The 25,191-nt window shown below is 43.8% G+C and overlaps 1 long non-coding RNA gene across 1 annotated transcript; it reads left to right on the plus strand.

Moving 5' to 3' along the window:
- The first annotated feature begins 2,896 nt into the window (after positions 1 to 2,896).
- On the plus strand, positions 2,897 to 12,403 carry LOC119914116. The gene is made up of 5 exons (XR_005446730.1): positions 2,897 to 3,244; positions 4,618 to 4,706; positions 5,902 to 6,015; positions 12,197 to 12,229; positions 12,344 to 12,403. It is a non-coding gene; the product is annotated as an uncharacterized LOC119914116 (long non-coding RNA).
- Positions 12,404 to 25,191: the final 12,788 nt, after the last annotated feature.

Raw genomic sequence — 25,191 nt, forward strand, 5'->3', positions numbered from 1 at the left:
CAGTATGTTATGTGGAAAACTCCAGAGTTCTTACCATTAAGGACCTTTATTTTCATTATATACCGTCGGTGAACAGTTTGGAGCAGCTGCTGGCACATCCAAGAATAAGTGCAATGATTGATAAGAGGCCACAGACACGCAAGGAGGGAGTTTTTCAGGATTTCATTGATGGAGACATTTTTAAGTCCCACCCACTGTTTTCCCGCAGCATTGCAGTTGCTTTTATATCCAGATGAAATTGAGTTATGCGATCCTCTTGGATCTCGGGCAAACAAAAACAAATTGTTATTGATTTATTACACCTTAGGTAACATCAACCCTAAACGCAGATCAAGACTCGCTGCCCTTCGTCTGCTTGCCATGGTAAAATCAAAAGATCTTTCACATTGTGGTACCGCTGAGATATTTGAGAGGATTAACCGTGACTTAACTGATCTGTGTGACGGTGTCCAGGTTGTCACTGTACATGGTGAGAGGACAATTTATGGAGCGCTTGTGTCTGTGTGTGGAGACACTGGAGCTCAGCGTGAGGAGGAGTGGGATTTGCCTACAGTAAATGCAGGCACTGTGAATGTACCTCTGAAGACATGCAGGAGCAACTTGATGAAGATTTGTTGGTTAAAAGGACAATGGCAAGTCGTAACAGGCAATGGAACGACACTGAAAAGACAAAGACAATCTAAAAATGACACATGACATAAACAGGAGAAGCAAATGAACAGAATCTCCTCACTTTGATAGAATCATTGAAACCCCACAGGACATCATGCATGTCGTTCTTGAAGATGTTGCCCCGTATGAAATCAGACGTGTTTTAAAGCATCTGGTGCTTTCAGGGCATATGGACTTAGACGCATTCAACAGTGCACTTATTTGTTTCCCTTATTCTCCTGTGGATGCAAAGGATAAGCCTTGCCCCATATCTGTCAATACACTGTCAAATGACAAGAAGTTGCTGCTTTTGTTAAAGATCCATTTCTCATTGACAAAACTGGAGAGAACGAAACACACAAATGCTACGAAAGTTGTTAGAGATAGTCAAATTCTGTTTTCACCTATTATTGCTCTCTCAAGTCTTTCAAGGCTGAAGCTTTTAATAGAGCAACATTTCCAGATGCAGATATTATAGCTAAACAGCATTACTTGCTGCATCTTCCTTCTCAGATTGAGGCACTTGGTCCTACAGGGAGGCATGTGTGGTTGGTGCTTTGAGTCAAAGCATTGAGTTTTTAAGGAGTGGGCCCCGCCTTTCGCCCAATGTCAGCTGGGATTGGTTCCCCGCGACCCTGTACGCAGGATAAGCGGTTGACGATGGATGGATGTAAGTCACTTGTGAAGCACAACAAACGTTATGAGTGTAGTCAGAATGTGAAGTTGACATGGGCCCAGCCTCTGAGGTGAAAAATGTTCACTATGTAGAAGGAAAGATTAAAGACTTCTTAGGAATAGAGCACGTTGAACATATAGTTTCGGCACAGTAGATCATGCAACATGGAAATAAGCAAACATGTGGAAAATCTTTGGTTATTTCTTATGTCATCAGTGATACTCCAGAGTTTGCAGTTGTGAAAAACATTTGTATTTAAATGCGTCAGTGTTTTGTTTTGAACGCCAACCTCTCTCTACAGCTGGGTGGAATGATCAGTATTTAGCTCATGAGGCAGAAGTTCCCGACCGAGCTCAAGCCAATATTTTCATGGATGCTGAAAAGCGTGTTGATTATACACCGTACTACTGTGTAAACTTCAATAATGGCAAGTACATTCCACTGAAGTATGATCTCACACACATCATCAAACATCATTCTTGAGTCTGCACTGAGTGTGGCTATTTGGGCGCAATTTCTTTTTTTAAGCACTGACAAACTCTGTAATTGATGACAGCATTTATTTTTACTTATTGCTTTAGGAATAATGTGGTGCAGTATGTCCAGAGTGCAACAGAACAGAGAAGGAAACATCATTCTGTCTTTTTTACATATCACATGGACATGGTTCGACGGAAATGTAAGAGAAATAGCCGCACCGTACTCTGCATGTGAGTTGGGCATGTTGACCTGCAGTTTTCAATAAAGCACATTTGGTGCTTCATCTTTTACAAATAACACAGCAGCTTAAAAACCTTCTGACATGTCAAAAAAGCTTGTTTCATCTGAGATATGACTCAAAACAAGATGTTTTCAAGATATCTAAGATGCGCTGTCTAAAAACAAGCTCCTTTATCTCACTTGCTCTATTGCTGTTTTTCCTTTATTAAGTGTGATGATGAGAGATGAGAGATGCAGCGCACTGACGGCAGCAAAAGGTCAAACTCCTCGTCTGCGAACATGTCAGTAAAGCTGATTGTGATTAATACGCCCTCAGATTTAATCAGTGAGCTTCCAGCACAAACAGAAACGTCTCTTCCAGCCAGAGATCCAGAGATTTCCTCCTGTTTTCTATTTAGTCCAGAAGATTGTTTTTCTTCCAGCTTTTATTAGACAGGACTTTTATTTTCTATTTTTCTATTCTCTATTTCCTCAGAGTCAGTTTTCCTCCTCGAATGTGAAAACTTCACTAAATCATCAGAACTAAGAAATAACAGGAAGCTGAACCAGGAAGGAGAAACAAGCACACTGAGACGCTCACGTGCTGTTTGGATCGCCATAGCAACACACAGGAAGTGGGATCAGACACATCTAGCAGGAAGAAGAAGAAGAAGACGCTGACCGCTTTAATCTGATAGCGACGCCTCAGCCTGCTCTGGTTGCCATGGTAACACCATCCTGTAGTCAGTAATCAGTCAGAAGCTTCTTATCAAACTAAAGTTCATCAGTTTAGAGAGGTTCACTACAGACCACAGAGTGTCGACATCGTCTCTGAAGGACAAAATGTTCAGACAGGGACAGACAACTGGTTTAAACTGGTTTGAACTGGTGGCATCTTTTATAGCATCCACTTTTTCTTGGATTTCTTTCTTGAAGGCTGTGTGCAGAAAGTTTATCTCCAAGAAAAACAATTTCCTCAACTCCAAACTGGCATTTGCTCTTGTTTAGCTTTAGTCCATACCTACTTATCCGCTCCAGCACTTTTATCAGCCTCACATTGTGCTCCTGGAGTGTGGAGCCCCACACAACAACGTCATCAACATACAGCCGAACTCCATCTAGCTGTGTTGATGCAAAACTCTTCACCAGCCCCAAATCCTGCCAGGCTTCATCACCCAGAAGTGAATCAAGCTCCTCAGCAACAACAGAGAAGAACAGGTGGTGTACTGTACCTTCTAAACACTCTGTCCATGTTTTTTGTGTGCATTTTATGTTTATCTTTCATCACTTTAACGTCTTTTTGCGCCGGTGTCTCGTATTTTTTTGGAGAGCAGTGGGCATCAAACCTTTCGAGCACTTTATCAAGTTTGTCTTTGTCATCTTCACTGTCATACACGAAGGTATTGTACACTTCTATGGATTGATGGTGCTACTGTTAGCAGCAACGCTACCTTTCTCGCGTCTCTAGACCCATGGCCAGTTGAAATTGGTGCTTGAAGGTGCGCCAATTGCTATCGACATTCCCCTCTTAGTTTCAAACTGTCCAGTGGCTTCAAAGAATCCATGTCGCTGTTCACAATGCACCTTGTTCTGGTTTTATTTCTGGTACCATGTTTTGTTTATTATCATTCATGAAATAAACTGCAACCTTTCTTTGAACAAATTCCGAGGTTTTTATTCCTCGTGCTAGCAGGTTAACAAAAATGACAACTGGTACTTGCCTCTTTCCCCAAAAACATCTGTTGTTCACACAAACCGCTATGGATACCCTTTGGTACAATGTGGAATTACATCCAAACATCACAACCATCCACTGGTGAAACTGGAAACATGGCTGACAGAGAACCCTGATCCAGTGACAGAGACTCAGGCTGTATTCAAAACTATACTAATAGTACGTACTGATTTGGCCTAGATGTAGCATGTAGTATGCAAACTAAAGCAAAATCTGCAGTATGCCAAAAATACCCGGGTGTCATACTGATTTGGAAAACATCTCCAGTATGCCTCACGGACTGTGTCCCATAATAATATTCCATATCCCATACTGTTAACCTATTATACAGCTTTTCCAGTCTTATATTGTAGTTCTGTGACTCCTGTATGGCAGCTTTGCATGGTTCAAAAAAATATTTTTCTTAAGGTTTGTTCACACTGAAAGCAAATTTAATAGTCGCCTCGCTTTATTCGTTTGACCGCTGGACATTGAGTGTTCACACACGCGTTTTAAGCGAATAAACACAGCCCGCGGATACTACAGCTGTATGAACCCAAAGTAAACCCTTTGCCGTGATTTAATAACAATAGATGGATTAAACTGGTTCCGAAATAACTACAATATGATGCCCTTTTGTTAGACATATGAATTCATACTTTGTCAGGTCTTTCAGCAGGACAACAACTTCTAAAATGTTTGTTTTCTGAATGGAGTTCGCATCAGGGCTATGCTATGCTAACCTGTTCACAGTAAAGTACAACGACAGCTGGAATAAAGTACACACATTTTCTAAACTCACCAGGTAGTTCAACTTCCTCGCTTTCTTTTCTTCAATTAATGTCCAGTTCTGTCCATTTTTTATATAAATATGAAGCATCCAAGGTCTGGTGCCATCCGACGGCAACAACAGTGGAACCGGATGTGAATGGAAGCTGCCCAGAAGCGCGAGTGAAGATAAATCAAGTTTAATTCCAAAAACTAAAGTAAAAAGCTAATTTAATAAAACCAGTTAACTGAGCTCCTATCGCAGGTAAAGGGCACAGCTGTCAGAGCAGAATCCAGACCGACTACGGGGGTTAGGGTTGTGTGTGTTGGACAGAAAGGACCCAAACGCAGGATTTATTAAGGGAAAAAGGGGTTGAGGGAGTGGAGGTGATGGAGAGGTGGATACCGGGGAAACACGGGCACGTGGGGCAGAGGAGCAAGTAGGGCAGAGGGGGCCGAGGCGAGGGAGCTGGGGGGTCATTGGGGACCAAGGAAGAGAGGAGGTAGGGGAGAACTGACTGGGGGATTGGTGGAGGAGTGCGGTGGCAGGCTGACTGCGAGGAGCGAGGGGGAGCCAGGAGGAAGCCCGAGGGGAGAGGGCAGGTAGGCGAGCCCAGCTGACGCAACGGAAGACGAAGGTGAGTGAACCTGGGGAAGAGCAGACAGAGAGCAGGGAAATAGAGATTCTGCAGAATTCTCAGAGGCTTGAGTGGAGCAGTAGCACCAGGTCAGGAGCAACGACGATCAAGTAGAGGTTGTGTGAAGAACCGGGGTTGAAATACTGGCAGGTGTGGCAGTGAGAGGAGGCTGCTGACGAGGTGCAGGTGTGGATCATCAGCTGGGCTCAAGAGCAGAGAGAGAGGCAGAACACAAGCAGTGGGAGAGAAGGAGACACAGAGAGGCAGGCAAAACAAAGGGGAAAACAGAATGGTAGGAAAAAAGGAAATAAACAGGACACTGACCGTCAGCCGGGCTGCCACCACAACAGTTGATAAGTCATGAAATGTGGAAAAGTATAATAGGTCTCCTTTAACTCAGTGCCAGTGTGTGAGACAGCGCCAAAATAGCGTGGGCTCTGGGCTGTAACATTAGCATGCTAGCCACAATTAGCATTAGCTTACCAACACTATTAGTAACTAGTAACTATCAGCTGTTGGGCCTGCATAAGGCACTTAACTAACTTATGCTGCAGTAACCGTTCTCTCAACACAGCAAAATGTATTACAAACCTAAATCTGTAATTTGCATATATTGATTCAGCATACATCATACAGTTTGCAGTATACAGTACATACTCGCCAGTAGTATGTAGTAGGCGGAACTCTTGACTGTGAAACTAAAGACAGCTGAATGAGCTGTGTTCCAGTAAAGCTCCACCTCTTCCTGTATGCAGATATACACTGAGGACAGCACATGATGATCAGAGCAGAGAGCAGGCGGACGGCCAGAGAGATGGTCTACCTGGACATGGATCACCTGTTGGTGCTGCTGCTGCTGTGGAGCTCAGGTAGGACTTTAAACAGTCAGTTAGTAGGAGTCCAAGCGGTGAAGCTGCTGGACCACGATCCTTTCTGTTCTTCTTCTTTTTCTGCTAAAACTGTTTGTGCTGCTAAACATGAGCCTCAGATGTTCAGTTGTGTCCAGGTGTTCAGAGGGCTGTACTACGAAGCAGGTTGGACACATCCAGGCTTTCTTGGCTTCAGCTCGACGAAACCTTAAACTCATAGATAACGGGTTTCACCACAGCGATCATCTTTGTTACCTTCATCAGGCTCTGTGCTCGTTCCCATTAAAGTCTGACGCGTCATGTGACTCTTCTTCTGTACAAAATGGACCAATGGCAGAAAAACATTTTGCAGCAAAAAAGCAACTCTGCTGCTGCAAAGAAGGCGAGAGAGGGATGCTGGCTGAAAATCATTGTTGGACGCGCTCTGATTGTCTCCTGCTTATATGTGACGGCTGCACATCGAGCTCTTAAACTGTAAACTTGATATTTAAACATGAAACTCAAGAAGTGCACTGAGGTCTGACACTGTCCCACCATGAAGGACACGTGGACTTCACTTTAGTTTCTGGACAAATCAAAGTGAGATGAACGCTGACTAAATATTATCAGTGATAAATACCAATAATCACTTTTTTAATTTGTGCTCTATTCGCTTTGTTTATTAGCTGCAAAGTGTGAAAGAGACTCGGCAGCAAATCAGGACCGAGCATAAAAACATCATCCAGTCAGAGCTGCTAACTCTCACAGATTGACCGTGAGACTCACGCTGTTGACACTTTCACACGCCGAAACATCAATTTAGTCACATAGTGAAAAACAACTGATAACATGTAGAACTGATAACGTCAGCCTGCGGCGTGAATCGGCTCCGCCCGGCTGAAGCGACACCAGCGTACGCCGTGATCGTAATCAAGCAGACCTGCACTAGTGCTGTGAGTCACAGACAGTTTGTGACAGAGTGATAAAATAAGAAATCTAAAAATGGTTTGATGACTTTATCTTTTCCCATCTGAACATCTAAAGCTAAGTATGGATCCATGAAGATAAGAAGGGTTATGTTCCTGTACAGGCTGCACCATAAGACAATGAGACGGTGGCTATACAGTGTTTTTATTGCTTCTATTGTTTCAAAGGGAATAAAGAGGCATGCATTCTGAGTTCCATGTGTAGTGAAGAGTGCAGCTGAAGAGAGCGACTGTTTTTGAGCATCTCTCTGCTGCAGGATGCTTCCCAATGAAGCTTCTGAGAGCTGCACTTTGTCAGAGCTGCTGAGGTTAACGTGTGAATATGTGGTGAGATTTCAGTTTTCAGTTTTTCACCTCTTCGTCTCATCCAGTACAGTCCCAAACAGTTCTGTGTCTGTCAGACGGTCTCAAGGGGAAACTACCAGCGGAGCAATAACGTAATGCACAGCAGAGTCTAGAGCAGGTAGACTAAAAAACATTATGAACTCTCATTAATGATGACGTTAGTCTGGGAATATTCTGCCTTTTCTCTGGACCTGTCAGAGAACACAGATCTGTGGGAGAGATTCTGAATGTGCAGAAAGTTTTGAACATGAGCAGAAAAGCTGCTGAAACCCAGGAGCTGTTAAAGCCCAGGAGTTTCTAACTGAATTAAAATTAATTTATCCGATTGAGGTGAAAAGGAGCCACAGTCACATTTAAAGAGGTCACTTCCCCAAACAAAGACACAAAGAGGAGGGAAGATTAAATCAGGACTCTGCAGAGATTAAAGAAGTTGCTCTACAGGAGAAACTGATCTGAAAGCAGAAAGACTTACATCCAGTCACCTGAATTTAGTGTTTCCCTTTATTTTAATAAAGCTGAATAACACCCACCTGTAGCAACCTCAAGGAAATGGACCCAACACTACTCACATCACAAGTCATAGGATCCAGCTACAAAGATGGTTACTATACAATAAGATGTACGTGTGGGTAAGCCCCTGTTTATATTATCATCAGCATCATCCTTTCAGCTGAGCCATAAGCTCTTTACAGTATTTCAGTTCTGCACACAATGTGACCATCACTGTGATTAATGTCGCCCTCAAGACTGAATTTGACTCAGAATTTGATTTAATGATTTAATGCTTTGCAGTAATTTCTTCAATGTTTGATTTTACTTTTCTGTAATATTTTTAGAAATAAAACTGACTTGACCTTTTGTACTTTAACATACTGAGTATAAATAAATCTGACACTGACTGACTTTGGAAATGGTTGTTAGGAGCTCCATCTGTGTCACTACAGCAGCTCTGATATTCAATTCAATTTTATTTATATAGCGCCAAATCACAACAAAGTTATCTCACAGCGCTTTTCATAAAAAAGCAGGGAGAGGGAGGGGGAGGGGGAGGCAGCCTACACAATATACACAGAGGTACAGACAGTAAAGGTGATGTTGCTATAGACTAAATGAAAAATGGTACAGATAAAACTGGAACCTGGTTCCACAGGAGAGGAGCTTGATAGCTGAACGCTCTGGCTCCTAGTCTACTTTTGGAGACTCTAGGAACCACAAGTAACCCTGCATTCTGGGAGCGCAGTGCTCTGGTGGGGTAGTAAGGTACTATGAGCTCTTTAAGATAAGATGGCTCCTGACCATTAAGAGCTTTGTAGGTAAGAAGAATGATTTTAAATTCTATTCTGGATTTTACTGGAAGCCAATGCAAAGAAGCTAAAACAGGAGAAATGTGATCTCTTTTCCTGGTTCCTGTCAGAACACGTGCTGCAGCATTCTGGATCAGCTGGAGAGTCTTAACGGACTTTTTCGAGCAGCCTGATAATAAGGAATTGCAGTAATCCAGCCTAGAAGTAACAAATGCATGGACTAGTTTTTCTGCATCATTTTTAGACAGGATGTTCCTGATTTTCGCAATATTACGTAGGTGAAAAAAAGGTGAAATTTGCTTAATGTGAGACTTAAACGACATGTCCTGATGTCCAAAGACAACTCACAGTGGTGCTGGAGGCCAGGGCGATGCCATCAAGGGAAACTATATCTTTAGATAATGCGTCACGGAGGTGCTTAGGCCCCAGAATAATAACTTCAGTTTTACCTGAGTTTAACATTAGAAAATTACAGGTCATCCAGGTTTTAACATCCTGAAGGCACATTTGAAGTTTAGCTAACTGATGAGTTTCATCTGGCTTGATCATTAGATATAACTGAGTATCATCTGCATAACAATGAAAGCTTATGGAATATTTCCTGATAATATTGCCTAAAGGAAGCATATATAAAGTGAAGAGGATTGGTCCGAGAACAGATCCTTGAGGAACTCCATGACTAACTTTGGCGTGCATGGAGGACTCATCGTTAACATGTACAAACTGAAATCGATCTGATAAATAGGACTTAAACCAGCTTAGAGCGGTTCCTTTAATGCCAATGAAATGTTCCAGTCTCTGCAATAGGATCTGATGGTCAATGGTATCAAATGCAGCACTAAGATCTAATAAAACCAGTACAGAGACAAGTCCTTTGTCTGATGCAATAAGGAGGTCATTAGTAATTTTCACCAGTGCTGTCTCTGTGCTATGATGAGCTCTAAATCCTGACTGAAAATCCTCAAATAAACTATTGCTCTGTAGAAAGTCACACAGCTGTTTAGCAACTGCTTTCTCCAGAACCTTAGAGAGAAATGGAAGGTTAGATATAGGTCTATAGTTGGCTAAAACATCCGGATCAAGTTTGGGCTTTTTCAGAAGAGGTTTAATTACAGCTACTTTAAAGTACTGTGGTACATAGCCTGTTGATAAAGATAGATTGATCATATCTAGTATAGAAGTGCTGACTAAGGGTAAAGCATCTTTAAGCAGCCTAGTCGGGATGGGGTCTAAGAGGCAGGTTGATGGTTTAGATGAAGAAATTATTGAAATTAGTTGGTAAAGATTGAGGGAAGCAAAACATCATCACTGGTCAGATTTGGCAGGGGTCCAGAGAAAACTACGGTGTCTGACATTGTACACACCGACTCAACATTAATCTTAGTGACCTCCGATTGTCGTAACCGGGAGTCATTACCGCCGACGTGAATAACAATCTTACTGTATTTACGTTTATTCTTAGCCAGCAGTTTCAAATAAGACTCAGTGTCGCCCACTCTGGCCCCAGGGATGCACTTAACTATGGCCGCTGGCTTCGCTAACTTCACGTTTCTCAAAATGGAGCTGCCAATGATCAGAGTTGGTTTCTCAGCGGGTGTGTCGCTGAGTGGGGAAAATCTGTTAGAAACGTGAACAGGTTGATGATGCCCCGTGGACTTTGAATGCTTACGACTATTCCTCCTTCGGACAGTCACCCAGCCCCCCCCCCTTTCCTGGCTGCTCAGGAGATGACGGGGGACGGCTACCAGAGGCTAACTCAGGCCGTTCCGCATCTTCAACCCAAATCCGTTCCAATACTTTTGGAAGGGAGTGTAAGTCACCGTTTGGGGCTAACTACCAACATGTCATGTGTTCAGTCAGTCAGAGTGCTAATGGTTAGAGATGCTCACTCAGATACTCAATGCTTTTAAAAAATATAATCAAAAACTACAATGCAGTCCCATAAAACAGAGCAGTGTGTGTGCAGAAAAATCCCAGCCCTCACCTTTAACTCTCCCTGGCTCAGCTTCCCCTGTGCTGGACCCTCTGCTTGTACTGTAAATGTACATATGCATGAGAAGAGCATCAGTAAGAAATATTTTCTAATTCTATCTCAGCATAATATGATTGCCTACTCAGTCCTGCACACTGTTCCTGTCACTGTTCCACCACTGAAAGGTGAATTTGGAGCATGTTGTTCCAACATTTGGTTCTTTTTAATTCTTATTTTGCTGGCACCGCACATTTCTCTGTCCTCTTTCTTTCCTTCTGCCATATTTACCATCTCTGTTGTCACACAAACCTGATGGAAAGTAAACTGCTATGATCTGCGCTGTTTGACCAATCAGAAGTTAAGTTAAAACGAGGGTCAGTGTAAGGTGGGAGGGACCGCTCGAACCCCCCCTCACTACTGAAAGTATTAGTTTGTCCCGGCCTGACAGTCGTACAGACAGCGTTCAGCTGAGTCTTCCTGAACTTCCAGTCCGCCCCTGTACAGAAGCCACTGTTTAGGAACAAGATAGCTTGATGGCAGGTCTCCCTCCAGTACAAAGATGTGATGACTTTGTTTAGACACTGATGGTCCCGAGAGGATGGATGCTACTGACTTTGGTTGCTTTATGCAGGCATCAGGTCATAAAACTAATTCCCTTGGATCTGTGTTTAGTTCTTGCTGCACCGTCCTGCAGCTCCCTGCTGTGCTCTTTATACTACCATACGTCTTCACATCAACACAGATATCTCTTAGTACTTTGAAGAAGTAAATGTTCTACAATTAAAAAGCATATTGTAAGGATAAATGTTCAAGTTGTGATCTTTTTAGGAAAAGAAATCTGCTTTGCAGGGCTGAACTGAAATTGGATTGTAGTTTTAAAAAAGTTGAACAAATGTGTTTTTGTATAAAGTAAATTAAGCAGAACTAATTGAAACTCAGTATCCTGTAAATGGAAGTAATGTAAATGAAAATACAGTAATGATACCATCATTTAATTCATGGTAATTAACAGTTCTGTAAATTACAGTAACATACTGGCATCCAGCTGCCAGTAAGTTAATGTAAAATCTACAGCAATCTTTGGAGGGGTTTGTTTTTTTACCCGCCAACTGGATGACCAATAATTGAACTGCATTTCCACCACCTGCTTCTGTTTACAATTTCTGGACAGCTGGAGAACTGATCATCCTCACATTGGTTGGATTCAGGACCCGGACCTTTAGGTGTGAACCCTTAATCTAACAGTAGCATCATATATCATCATGTTGTTTCTTTTAGCTGGGAGTCAGGTGACAGGAGGGGGTGGGACCTGATTCTTGTTGTTGTAGAAACATTTCCATCTGTGGAATTTAATCTGAAAGTGTGCAGAGACTCAGTTTGTGATGTTGCACTATGAATAAAGTGAAGCTGAGCGAGCATACTTCACTCAATGCTGAACTTTAACTCTATATAAACCAGTCTGCTGGCTGCTGTTCTGTGTATTCACATGTTCATCTCACCTACAGTAAACTGGTAAAATGACTCCAGAGGGAGTTCACTGAGATGTTTCTGGGCTGATAGTGTTTTTTCTGTCCACGGCTGTGCTCCAATCACAGGACTCCAGGCTGAAGGAAATCACACCTCAACAGGTAAAGAGAGAAAGAAAAGAGAAGGAAAGAATCACAGAAGCAGAATCAGCAGTCAAGTTTTATTTAATCTCTTGAATTCACTTCTTTACTGATGACTCTCTGGTTTCTGTTCAGAGCCTGATGATTTCAGGTTGGTGGGAGGAGCCAGTCGCTGTGCAGGAACAGTGGCGGTGAAACATCAAGGAGACTGGAGACCAGTGAGTTACGCTGACCGGACCCTGAAGACAGCAGCTGGTGTCTGTAGAGAGCTGGACTGTGGTTCTGCTGTTTCTGTAGGACAGAGAGAGGAGTCCTCAGACAGACCTGTGTGGAGGATCATCTCTGACTGTGTTCATCCTGGATCTGCTCTGAGGGAGTGTGTATCATCAGCTTCCTCTTCCTCCTTCGTGGATCTCACCTGCTCAGGTAAGCCCATCAGTGACATCATCTATGACATCATCTCTGACAGTAATGTACCCAGGTTGATTCACACTCAGCAGCTAGAATGGCAGCAGACTGTCTCTGGCAGCCATGACGGAAGCCATGATGGAAAGGTGCAACTCATGACTCAAGAATTTTCCAGAACTCCTGTCTGTACACTCAGTTTGAAGGTGGTCAACATAGTGGAATCATACTTGGTGACAGTGGGTATGCACAGACCAACTTCTTGTTTACCCCTTACCTTCATGCAGTCACACCTGAGCAGCAGCGGTACAACCAAGCTCATGTCTGTACCAGAGGTACAGTGGAGCGCATGTTTGGTGTATGGAAGAGTCGTTTCCAGTGTCTCAGAAACACTTTGCGCTTTGAACCAAGAAGATGCTGTATTGTCATAATTGCAACAGCAGTGCTTCACAATTACCTCAAACAGCATGGCTGCCCAGATCCTCAAATGGAACCTAGGGATGAACCAGATCTTCCCATGGTTGAACCAGACAATGACAGGTATGGACTGGCGTGCAGAGATGCTTTTGCTTTGCGGCACTTCTCACCATGAAGTTACCTCAGATGATTGAAGACAACAATTGCCACAGATTGATTATGAACAAAAGTTTTATTTCACAAATTGAGATATCGGGACCCTGAACTGGTGCTGGTTTCAGTAGAGCATTGGTACTGCTGCTGCTTCATGTTTCGCTCTTCCTCCTTCATGGATTACTCAACATGAACTATTTTCATCTTTATTTCATGTTCATCTTTTAAATACTTTAATTTGTGCTCATGGAATTTCATGGCCAGTTTCTCGTGCATGGTCAGCCTCCTGGTCCTTCTCATCTGGCCAGAATTAGTGACACCATCTTCCCTCCAGGCTGCTGCAGCTGTAGTGGGTATTATATTGCAGCATTAGTGAACAATGTGTATTTAAAAGTGAAGTTCATGAAATATTTCTGGTTATAGCACTGCAAAAAATGACTGACAACAATACATATTCCCTGCAGTTTAAGGATGGCACATATTGAATTAATGTGGCCTACCAAATGAGGATTGGAACGGGGCCCCATCTGAACAGTCCAAATGATCCTCATCATTTACATTTACTCATTTGGCAGACGCTTTTATCCAAAGCGACTTACATTTGAGGAACAACATACAAGCATCAACAGAGCATCAACTACAGATCTACAACTGACAATACATACTAGTAAGAGCAGCAATAAATACTAGTAAGAGTTCACAGTACATATCACATCAATGGGGTAGATACCTAGGGAAGGAAGTAAGAGTTAACAAAAAGTGCAATCAATACAAGATCATTGTAGGGGATAGAAGAAGAAGAGCACAGGAAGTGCATGTTAGAGGTGTTATAAGAGGAAGTGTTCTCCGAAGAGATGAGTTTTCAAGAGCTTCTTGAAGTCAGAGAGGGACGCCCCTGCTCTGATGGCGTGTGGCAGCTCGTTCCACCATCGTGGTGTCACAGAAGAGAACAGCTGGGACTGGGATTGCTTTGTGTGAAGGGACGGCAGAGCCAGGCGGCGTTCGTTGGAGGAGCGTAGTGGCTGAGAAGGAACGTAAGTTTGTATTATGGAGTTTAGGTAGATGGGTGCAGACCCAGTAGTCACTCTGTATGCAAGCATTAGTGACTTGAATTTGATTCTGGAGGCCACGGGGAGCCAGTGGAGGTCACTGAGTAATGGAGTGACATGAGTCCTTTTGGGCTGATCAAAAACCAGACGCGCTGCTGCGTTCTGAACCATTTGTAAGGGTTTCACCGCACAAGCTGGGAGACCTGCTAGGAGGGCATTGCAATAGTCGATGCGAGAGATAACCATGGTCTGTACCAGAAGCTGGGTGGCGTACTGAGTGAGGTAGGGCCTGATTTTCCTTATGTTGTATAGAGAAAAGCGGCACGACCGAGAGACAGTAGCAACATGGTCTGAAAAGGACAGCTGGTCATCAATCCTAACACCCAAGTTTCTCACCACCTTGGTTGGAGTGATGGGTGCGGAGTCAATTTGTAGTTTGATGTTATGGTGGATAGATTGCTTGGCTGGAATGACCAAGAGTTCAGTCTTAGAGTGGTTTAGTTGAAGGTGGCAAGCCTTCATCCACGCAGATATGTCTGATAGACAGTCCGTGATCCGCGCCGAGACAATGGGATCGTCTGGCGGGAAGGATAGGTAGATTTGCGTGTCGTCTGCGTAGCAGTGGTAAGAGAAGTCGTGCGAGCGAATGATCGGCCCCAGTGAGGTGGTGTAAATTGAGAAGGGAAGGGGCCCAAGCACTGAGCCTTGGGGCCCCCCTGTGGAGAGGCAGTGGGAGGAGGATAATTGTCCTTGCCACAAAACATTGTAGGAACGCCCGAGAGGTAGGATTCGAACCACAGGAGTGTTTTACTCGAGATGCCCATTGCTAAGAGAGCGGATAGCAGGATCCTGTGGTTGACTGTGTCAAAGGAAGCTGATAGGTCAAGTAGGATAAGAACTGAGGATTGGGCTGCAGCTTAGCTGACCTTAGGCTTCTGTTACAGACAGAAGAGCCGTTTCAGTAGAGTGGGCACTCTTAAAACCAGACTTATATGGATCTAGGAGGTCATTCCCTGAGAGGAATTCTGAGACCTGTTTGAATACTGCTCGTTCAATAGTTTTGGATAAAAAAGGTAGAAGAAACACTGGTCGATAGTTCTCAACTTGAGTTGGGTCAAGTGAGGGCTTTTTGAGCAAGGGTGTAACCCGAGCCCTTTTGAAAGTGGTCGGGAAGGTTCCTGAAGCCAGAGAAGTATTTATCACATGAGTGATTGTCGGGACCACAGTAGGAGATATGGCTTGGAGGAGATTCGTAGGAATCGGGTCCAGTGGGCATGTAGTTGGACGGCTATGGGTCAAGAGTTCTGATACTGAGTAAACGAGGAGAGGGAACAACCAATGACCTTGAAGGGCAGGGGAAAAGATGTAGTAGAACTGCTACAATGGTTGAGTTTGAGTGTTTCAAAGAATTGACGAGTTGTAGCCTCCACTTTGCCTGTGAAGAAGGCAGCAAAGGTATCAGCAGACAAGTTTGTGGGTGGTAGAGGTGGAGGAGGATTTAGTAGCGCTTTAAAAGTGGAAAATAATTTCCTTGAGTCAGTGGCACTGCTTATTCTCTCATTATAGAACGCAGTTTTGGCAGCACTGATGCTTGTTGAGAAGGAAGATAGGAGCAATTGGTAGCCCTTAAGGTCAGGGGCTGCTGGCTATCAATGATCAAAGTCAACAAGTCTCCTAGGTCATTGGTCTCCAGTCTTTCTGGGGGTCCACCACCAGTCTTGAAACGCTCCCTACGTGCAACAGCATTTGTCTTCTTTAAGTTCATTTTTATGTTTTTCCACAGGATCTTAGAAAGATGGAACAATATAAAAATTAAATTCTGTATGATGCTGTTTGTAATATACTTGGATCACAATGAAGCAACATTTCAAAGTGACTGACATATAAAAGTAGACCAACAACAATACAGTAGCTTACCTGAAGTTGTTGAAGTGTCCTGTTGCTTACTTTTTCATTCGAGTTAAATTCATTGCAAATTGAAGTCCAAGCATTCTTTTTCTTGTTTTCTGTTGCTGAATCATGCTGTTTGTTCTCAATAATTGGTTGGTTTGACACAATTTGCTTCAAAAGGGTCCTTTCAAAGTCACTGAAATTCTTTGAATGTTGTCTTTTACCTTTGTCCATTGTTTGGTTGGGTGATTTACTCCAGTTCCACACAATGTTAATGTTTCTTCAGGGTCCAGCCCTAGTTTTTGGAGCAACCTCAGGAGTGCACAACATTACTCTAATCGGGCTTCACAGAGAGTAGCTAGTTAGTCCTTATTAACCTTAGTCTGCAACTCCCTAGACGGGTACTACTTAATCTCAAATAAAGCAATGTCTTGGAAAGCCTTTTTTTATGTCTGTATTAATTTCAGTAGGATTAGCCTAATCCTCATTTATTTTAGAGTCTGTCCGGGAAACCGCCCCTAAGACAGAATGAAAAGTGTTGAACTTGTTTGTGTGGAGAGCAAAGATTGTGCAGTAGCTGAGCAGAAGGAACAGAGCAGAGAAATCTGCAGATGATGATGTTGTGCTGTTGTTTGGAAACATGTTGAAAGTGTTCAGACGTGGAGAACAAGTGTGACAGAGTATTAAATGGAAATGTGCTGGTGAACTTGCTGCAGTCTGTGCTGGTAGAAAGATGTGTTCTGTTGTTAATGATGAACTGATGTTGGAGTTGTGCTGAGTCCACCTTGAATCTCTGAATTGTTGTTTCATGACATGTTTTTCTTTTGTGTCTGCTGTCTTTATCTCTATTTCATCTTCTATTATCTCTCCAGACTCTGTCAGGCTGCTGGACGGGACTCGTCTGTGCTCAGGCAGACTGGAGGTGAAGTCTAACCAGAGGTGGTCCTCAGTGTGTGAAGCTGACTTTGACCAGCAGGATGCAGAGGTGGTCTGTAGGGAGCTTGGCTGTGGGGCTCCTTCAGTCCTCAAGGGGGCGCTCTATGGAGAAGTGGAGGCTCCGATGTGGACCAAAGAGTTCCAGTGTGGAGGCCATGAGTCTGCTCTCCTGGACTGTAGAAGCTCAGGCTCAGCTAGAAACACCTGCTCACCTGGAAAAGCTGTTGGACTCACCTGCTCAGGTAGAAGAGGAGCTGCAGCTTTGATTTGCTTCATTTCTCTTCTGATGAAACTCACTTTATTGTTTTACTGATGACTCTCTGGTTTCTGTTCAGAGCCTGTCAGGTTGGTGGGAGGAGCCAGTCGCTGTGCAGGAACACTGGAGGTGAAACAGGAGACTGGAGACCAGTGAGTTCTCTGTCTGGACCCTGAAGACAGCAGCTGTTGTCTGTAGAGAGCTGGACTGTGGCTCTGCTGTTTCTGTAGGAGAGAAAAAAGAATCCTCTGACAGACCTGTGTGGTGGATCAGGTCTGACTGTATTCAGTCTGCATCTGCTCTGAGGGAGTGTGTAACATCACCTTTTTCCTCTTCCTCCATCGTGGATCTCACCTGCTCAGGTAAGCCCATCAGTGACATCATCTCTGACAGTAATGTCACCAGGTTGACTCACACTCAGCAGCTAGAATGGCAGCAGACTGTCTCTGGCAGCCATGACGGAGTCTGATGAGCTGCTGCCTCAGTAAATCAGGAGCTGAATGCACCAAGATATATATGTATATATGAAACATGTCTGCTGCTTCAGGAGGCCCCGGGGCCAACCACCAACCAGCCTGAAAGGACTCCTCCTTCAGCTTGACGGCTTTCTTAGCCACTGGTTTCCACCAGCAGGGTCTTTGGTTGCCTCCATAACAGCACCAGTGACCTGCTGGCAGGAGGGTTACTTTAGAAATGTAATCAGTAACGTAATCAGAGTACCACAAAATAAAAGTAATCTGATTACTTTGACTTACTTTTGAATTACTTCAGTGCCAAATAGGCAAATGAAGACGAGAGAGTATCAGTGATGTGTTGGTTGTGGTTGTTTTTGAGAAACATACAATAACAAAATCCTCCATTCCCAAAGTTTAAATGTTTTTATATGGTTTGCTTTGCACTACAGTGAGGAAAATAAGTATTTGAACACCCTGCTATTTTGCAAGTTCTCCCACTTAGAAATCATGGAGGGGTCTGAAATTGTCATCGTAGGTGCATGTCCACTGTGAGAGACATAATCTAAAAAAAAAATCCAGAAATCACAATGTATGATTTTTTTAACTATTTATTGTATGATACAGCTGCAAATAAGTATTTGAACACCTGAGAAAATCAATGTTAATATTTGGTACAGTAGCCTTTTTTGCAATTGAGGTCAACGTTTCCTGTAGTTTTTCAGCAGGTTTGCACACACTGCAGGAGGGATTTTGGCCCACTCCTCCACACAATCTTCTCTAGATCAGTCAGGTTTCTGGGCTGTCGCTGAGAAACACGGAGTTTGAGCTCCCTCCAAAGATTCTCTATTGGGTTTAGGTCTGGAGACTGGCTAGGCCACGCCAGAACCTTGATATGCTTCTTACAGAGCCACTCCTTGGTTGTTGGTTGTCAGAAGACCCGGCCTCGACCCATCTTCAATGCTCTAACTGAGGGAAGGAGGTTGTTCCCCAAAATCTCGCAATACATGGCCCCGGTCATCCTCTTATACAGTGCAGTCGCCCTGTCCCATGTGCAGAAAAACACCCCAAAGCATGATGCTACCACCCCCATGCTTCACAGTAGGGATGCTGTTCTTGGGATGGTACTCATCATTCTTCTTCCTCCAAACACGGTTAGTGGAATTATGACCAAAAAGTTCTATTTTGGTCTCATCTGACCACATGACTTTCTCCCATGACTCCTCTGGATCAAACTGAAGACGGGCCTTGACATGTGCTGGTTTAAGCAGGGGAACCTTCCGTGCCATGCGTGATTTCAAACCATGACGTCTTAGTGTATTACCAACAGTAACCTTGGAAACGGTGGTCCCAGCTCTTTTCAGGTCATTGACCAGCTCCTCCCGTGTAGTTCTGGGCTGATTTCTCACCTTTCTTAGGATCATTGAGACCCCACGAGGTGAGATCTTGCATGGAGCCCCGGTCCGAGGGAGATTGACAGTCATGTTTAGCTTCTTCCATTTTCTAATGATTGCTCCAACAGTGGACCTTTTTTCACCAAGCTGCTTGGCAATTTCCCCGTAGCCCTTTCCAGCCTTGTGGAGGTGTACAATTTTGTCTCTAGTGTCTTTGGACAGCTCTTTGGTCTGGCCATGTTAGTAGTTGGATTCTTACTGATTGTATGGGGTGGACAGGTGTCTTTATGCAGCTAACGACCTCAAACAGGTGCATCTAATTTAGGATAATAAATGGAGTGGAGGTGGACATTTTGAAGGCAGACTAAAAGGTCTTTGAGAGTCAGAATTCTAGCTGATAGACAGCTGTTCAAATACTTATTTGCAGCTGTATCATACAAATAAATAGTTAAAAAATCATACATTGTGATTTCTGGATTACTTCTTTTAGATTATGTCTCTCACAGTGGACATGCACCTACGATGACAATTTCAGACCCCTCCATGATTTCTAAGTGGGAGAACTTGCAAAATAGCAGGGTGTTCAAATACTTATTTTCCTCACTGTATGTCACCACTGTGGCAGTTTCTGACCCATCAGTGATAAAAAATGTCTTTTGTAGGTGTTGTTGATGATATTTAAAGTTTGTCATTTTAAAATATCGATGACTCATTCTGCACTTATTATTTTAGCGTCCAATGCAAAGAGTGTTTCTGGGGCCGGGCCCCACTGATTACTGCACAGAAACAGCTTTATTCACGGATTTTGGTGAAACTGGATCATATTTAATGGAAAAATATCAGAAATATGAATAAAATATATTGTAGTTTTCTCTCTGATGTCCTCTGCCTCAACTCTGTGATTCCCAGAGTTTCCTGATGGACAGATAACTTTACTTGTTGCTGGAGTTAGTTAACAGCTAACTAGCTGCTAGCTCAGTTAGCTGTCCTGTCCACTGGTCCTGTTAGCTCTGCCCGTACTGGGAGCCCGGAGCACCGGGGGAGTGTTAGTGTTTACCAGAGACTGGATGAAGGTGTTGTACTCAAGACCTGGAGGTTTTCAGGATGGGGGCGGGGGGACCAGCAGGGAGTGATGGGGGGTGCGGCGCCTTATTGGGAACCGGAGCCTCGCTCAGCAGCTTCGCAGTGAACACGGCATGAACAGGACCAACAGGGAATCCAGTACTGAGATGATCTACACAGAGCTTCTGATGGACATGAGAACTTGATAGTTAGCTTCACTTTTTGCTAATCGCTACCTGTAGCCTATCTGCCTGTATCCGTGGCTGGTTAGCTCGTTCGGTTAGCCGCAGCGGCGTAGCCCCAGATGTTTTTTGAAAAGCCCCGGATCTCAGAAGGATTTTTAAAAAACAAACAACCAAAGGCTGAAAATTGAACTTTACTCGCTTAACTAACGTTACACGGCCAGGAGAGAGAGAGAGATTATTATTTATTGTCCTGCACATTAGCAGAGAATAAGATGATCCAGCTGTAGCTCTGTGTCTGTCCTCTCTGCTCCACCTTTATCAGAGGCGCTGAAATTAACCTGTGTGGATTTGTGGTGAGGTTGATCACCTGATACATGTAGGAGCCATCATACATGTTTCATTTCAAAATCTATGTTTGCCCCCCCCTTTCCTAATGTAAAGTTTTATCTGCATTGCCTTCCTGGCTCAGGCGATTTTGGAACTGGCTCATATAGGAGGCGGTTTACTAAGAGACCAGTCAATCACTCACAGTCCACATCAGTCGCGGACAGAATGTAGCCTGTAGAAATGTTGAGGGAGAAGAAAAGAAGTTGCTGGAAGCCGGAGCAGCAAAGTGCCTCAATATTACAGACTTTTCTTTGTGCTGCTGTTACTTCAGCTGAAGGCAGCAGTGATGATGTCTGCAGCAGGGGTGGGTTCATCTAATGTACTTTTAATTTCTCTACATTTTCCATTCATACCTTCAGAACTTCAGCAGTCTGTAATCTGCATTTTGCTTCATTAACAGAAATGAGCTGTGATCCAGGCTGTGTGCAGTTCCGCAGTAAAGTGCTGGTGTCGGGCGCTTGTCACAGTCACAGAGAATTTTAAAGCGATCTTATCAATAAGTTCATGGAGATTTAAAAAGGAAAATAATTGTAGAAATAGCTAAATTACAGATATTCAGCAGGCAAAGCAAACTGCATTCCCTGGAAATAACCATGTTGCTCAGCAGCTGATTCTAACCTGATGAACAGCAGATGAAATAGGTTTGTCAGTCTTGTTCTTTTACTTTTTATTGGAGTAATTGTACTTTTTCTTGAGTAAAGATTTTGAGTACTCTCCCTGCCACTAGCCAGCAGCACCAGTACTAGCTCTGCCATGGTGAACATGAGACAGACAGCAGAGATGAGGTCTACAGCAGAACAGAGTCGGAACCAGCACAGCACAAAGCACCAGTTTATGGTGAGCATGATGGAGATATGGCTGATTTATTTATCAGACTGAAGGGCTCAGCTGAGGTGATTACTTTACTTTAGAAGGAATAAAGTTCTCTAAAGACCCAGAGAGCGGACTGACCAGGGACAAACTCCTGGGCCACTTTTTGGCCCTTGTCTCTGCCCCATCCTTGACCTTAAAAAGTCCTGAATGTGTACTTACATGTCCATATAAACAATTTAAAGGTAACAGTGGTCAAAATGTTCCCACAGAGACGAGCATCCTGCAGTATTTTAAGAGGAAGAGGTCACAGGAGAAGGAGCAGCAACAAGTGAGGAGGACGAGCTTGGAAGTTGGATGGACAGCTAGTAGACAGACTGTAGTTTGTTCTAAAGTTCTCAGAGTAAAATGACTTTGTCAGGTTAATAGCATGTCATCAGAGTTTGCATTGAAGACAGTTCTGTGTTTTGTTGCTTTCCTAGATGTGAGACGAAGTGACCTCAGAACAGGGAGAGTCAGGGCCGAGTGAGACACAGGGAATATCACCGACAAGTGGAACATCAGGAGAACTGAATACATTTGTGCCGTGGCTACATTAACCAGCAGCTGTTCCACGGTTTATGTTCTAGTTATATTATTCTCCATCTTCTGTCACTGCAAACACCCTCTTTATGCCACAATAATCAGTACATTCTGTTTTCAGAAGTTATTAGAAATGAGCATTTAAGTGCTTTATTTAAAATAAAAGTCCCCCCCCCCAGTTCAAAGTGTTTTCAGTTAGATTCCTGTTCCTCCTCCTTGTCTCATCTAGTTCAGTCCAGTTCAGGTTCTGCTTCTGTCAGAAGGGGAAACTTGCATTAGCCCAGACTAACTAAACCTTGACTGAAAGACAGACAGCTGATCACTGTATTGTTTTAAAATGATGTGCGTCCATACATGTGTTGGCTCGTTCTCACAGAGGTTGCTGCTGGAATGCGACGCAGTTCTCTTTTTCCAAGCTGCAGCTTATAAACCCTGTTGGCGTTTAGAAGTAGGCTAAGAAATAGTGGGATGGTTTGAGACGTTTTTATGAATGAAAGTAAATCACAAATTTTAGAACGTGAACTTCTTCACTGCATTTGCAGTAATATTTTAATGGGCTACTTAAAAATAAACTCATCAAGTTGCCTAGTCTGAGGCAATAGACAGTCTGTTTTTTACTCTGATAGCCATATTGACCTTTCCTCATGAGGACACACAGGAGCTGTGATCCTGCACAACAAAACATCCCCACACTACCATGGATAGTAGTGGTGCAACCCGTGCTATGGATCCCTTCCACACGATGCGGATTGATTACAAAGTTTATGATGATTTATCCTGTTTGACCTCTCAAAATATCGTCTCGGGTTACGTATGTAACCCTGGTTCCCCGAGAAGGGGAACGAGACACTGCGTCGGTTACGAGACTATGGGAACGCCTCTAGGCGTAGCAGGTCTGAACGTGAATTAAATCACTCCAATCCTATTGGCTTGTTGCTAGAACGGTAAGGTGTGACGGAATAACCGGAGGAGTATAAAGCACACCTGTACACACTCATCATTAGCTTAAACTATGAAGCAGGCGCTTCAGGCGGGGAGAGAGGTGCGGCGGGCCGACGCAGTGTCTCATTCCCCTTATCGGGGAACCAGGGTTACATACGTAACCCGAGATGTTCCCCTTCGAGGGAACTAAAACTGCGTCAGTTACGACACTATGGGAACGAGATACCTACTAAACCGTGCCGAAAACCCCCGCCTGCCCCAGTGTGCAATAGAGTGGCACAACTAAGAGGAGAGCGCACGAGTGCCAGGTGCCGAAGGAAGGTCAAGACTGTAAACCGAATGAATGTGTGCGGAGTGGCAGAGCCAGCCGCTAAACAAACATCCTGCAAAGAGGCCCCGGAAAGGAGGGCTCGAGAGGCCGCCTTGCCTCTGGTAGAATGAGCCCTCACAGCCACAGGTGAAGGCAAACCGCGCACCTGATAGGCCAGGGAAATAGTCTGAACAATCCAGTTGCTAATAGTATGTTTGGATGCATGGAGCCCAGCCCTGGGGGGACCCAAAACACACTAGCAGCTGGTCAGCCTTCCTCCAACGGGAGGACCTCAGAGTGTAAATACTCAGTGCTCTGACAGGGCGGAGCAGATGAAGTCTCCCGTCCTCCCCCGTCACATGAGGTGGAGGATGAAATGCCTGCAGCACTGTGGACCCTGCCGCACAAGAAGGCACTTTAGGGATGTATCCTGGACGTGGGTGCAGGATAGCCCTAATATTCCCCGGGGCAAACTCCAGGCTTTGCGGGGAAACCGAAAGTGCTTGGAGATCCCCCACCCTCCTCAGAGAAATGATAGCAAGGAGAAAGGCCATCTTGAGGGTCAAGTGCTTAGCCTCAGCTGACTCCAGGGGTTCGAAGGGGGCCTCAGCCAACACCCCAAGAATAATAATAATAATAATCCTTATTTGTAGAGCACTTTTCAAAAACAAGTTACAAAGTGCTTTAACAAGTGTAAAGAATAATACAAAAAAAGATAAGAGCATGAAAATTTAATATAAAATTAGTAAAATAATAAAATAAAAGGGATAAAATAAAGTCAAATAAGATCGGGAAAGGCTCTCCTATAAAAGTATGTTTTAAGAAGGGACTTAAAAGAGTTCACTGACTCAGCCGACCTGATTTCCTCGGGCAGGCTGTTCCAGAGCCTCGGGGCCCTGACAGCAAACGCTCTGTCCCCTTTAGTTTTCAGTCGAGACGCTGGAACAGACAACAGACCTCTGCCCGAGGATCTCAAGGTACGTGCTGGTGCGTATGGGACTAAAAGGTCAGAAATATAACAAGGCGAGAGGCCATGAAGAGCTTTAAAAGTGATCAATAGAATTTTAAAGTCAATTCTAAAACATACTGGGAGCCAGTGTAATGAAGCTAAAATAGGAGTAATGTGGACATATTTCTTTGTTCTGGTTAAAAGCCTGGCAGCTGAGTTCTGGACAGTCTGGAGTCGATCAATAGATTTTTGGGTTAAACAGGTGAAAAGGCTGTTGCAATAATCCAGGCGTGATGAGATGAAGGCGTGTAAAATGGTCTCGGTGTCCTTAAAAGTTAACATTGATCTAATTTTAGCTATATTTCTAAGTTGATAAAAACATGATTGAACAAGCTTTGTGGTGTGCTGCTCGAAATTTAAATTACTATCAAACCAAACACCAAGGTTCTTTGCCACAGGCTTAATGTGATTTACTAGGGAACCAGCAGATGGCAGTATTTGATTTGCCATCTGCTGAGACCCGATGACCAGGATTTCTGTTTTGTCTGAGTTCAGCTGGAGGAAATTATTTGACATCCATTTTTTAACTTCACAAAGGCAGTTGTTAAGTGAACTCAGCATTCCAGGGTCTGTGGATCTGACGGGCAAGTATATTTGTGTGTCATCAGCATAAATATGAAAAGAAATGCCATGTTTATGGATAATATGTCCAAGGGGAAGCAGATACAAGGAAAACAAAATGGGTCCTAAGACCGACCCCTGAGGCACACCATATTTAACTGGAATGAAGAGACATTGTTTACA

Source organism: Micropterus salmoides, unplaced genomic scaffold (assembly GCF_014851395.1).
Source record: "Micropterus salmoides isolate LMB-PRFRI ecotype aquatic unplaced genomic scaffold, ASM1485139v1 Ms_hic_scaffold_20, whole genome shotgun sequence".
Lineage (NCBI taxonomy): Eukaryota > Metazoa > Chordata > Actinopteri > Centrarchiformes > Centrarchidae > Micropterus > Micropterus salmoides.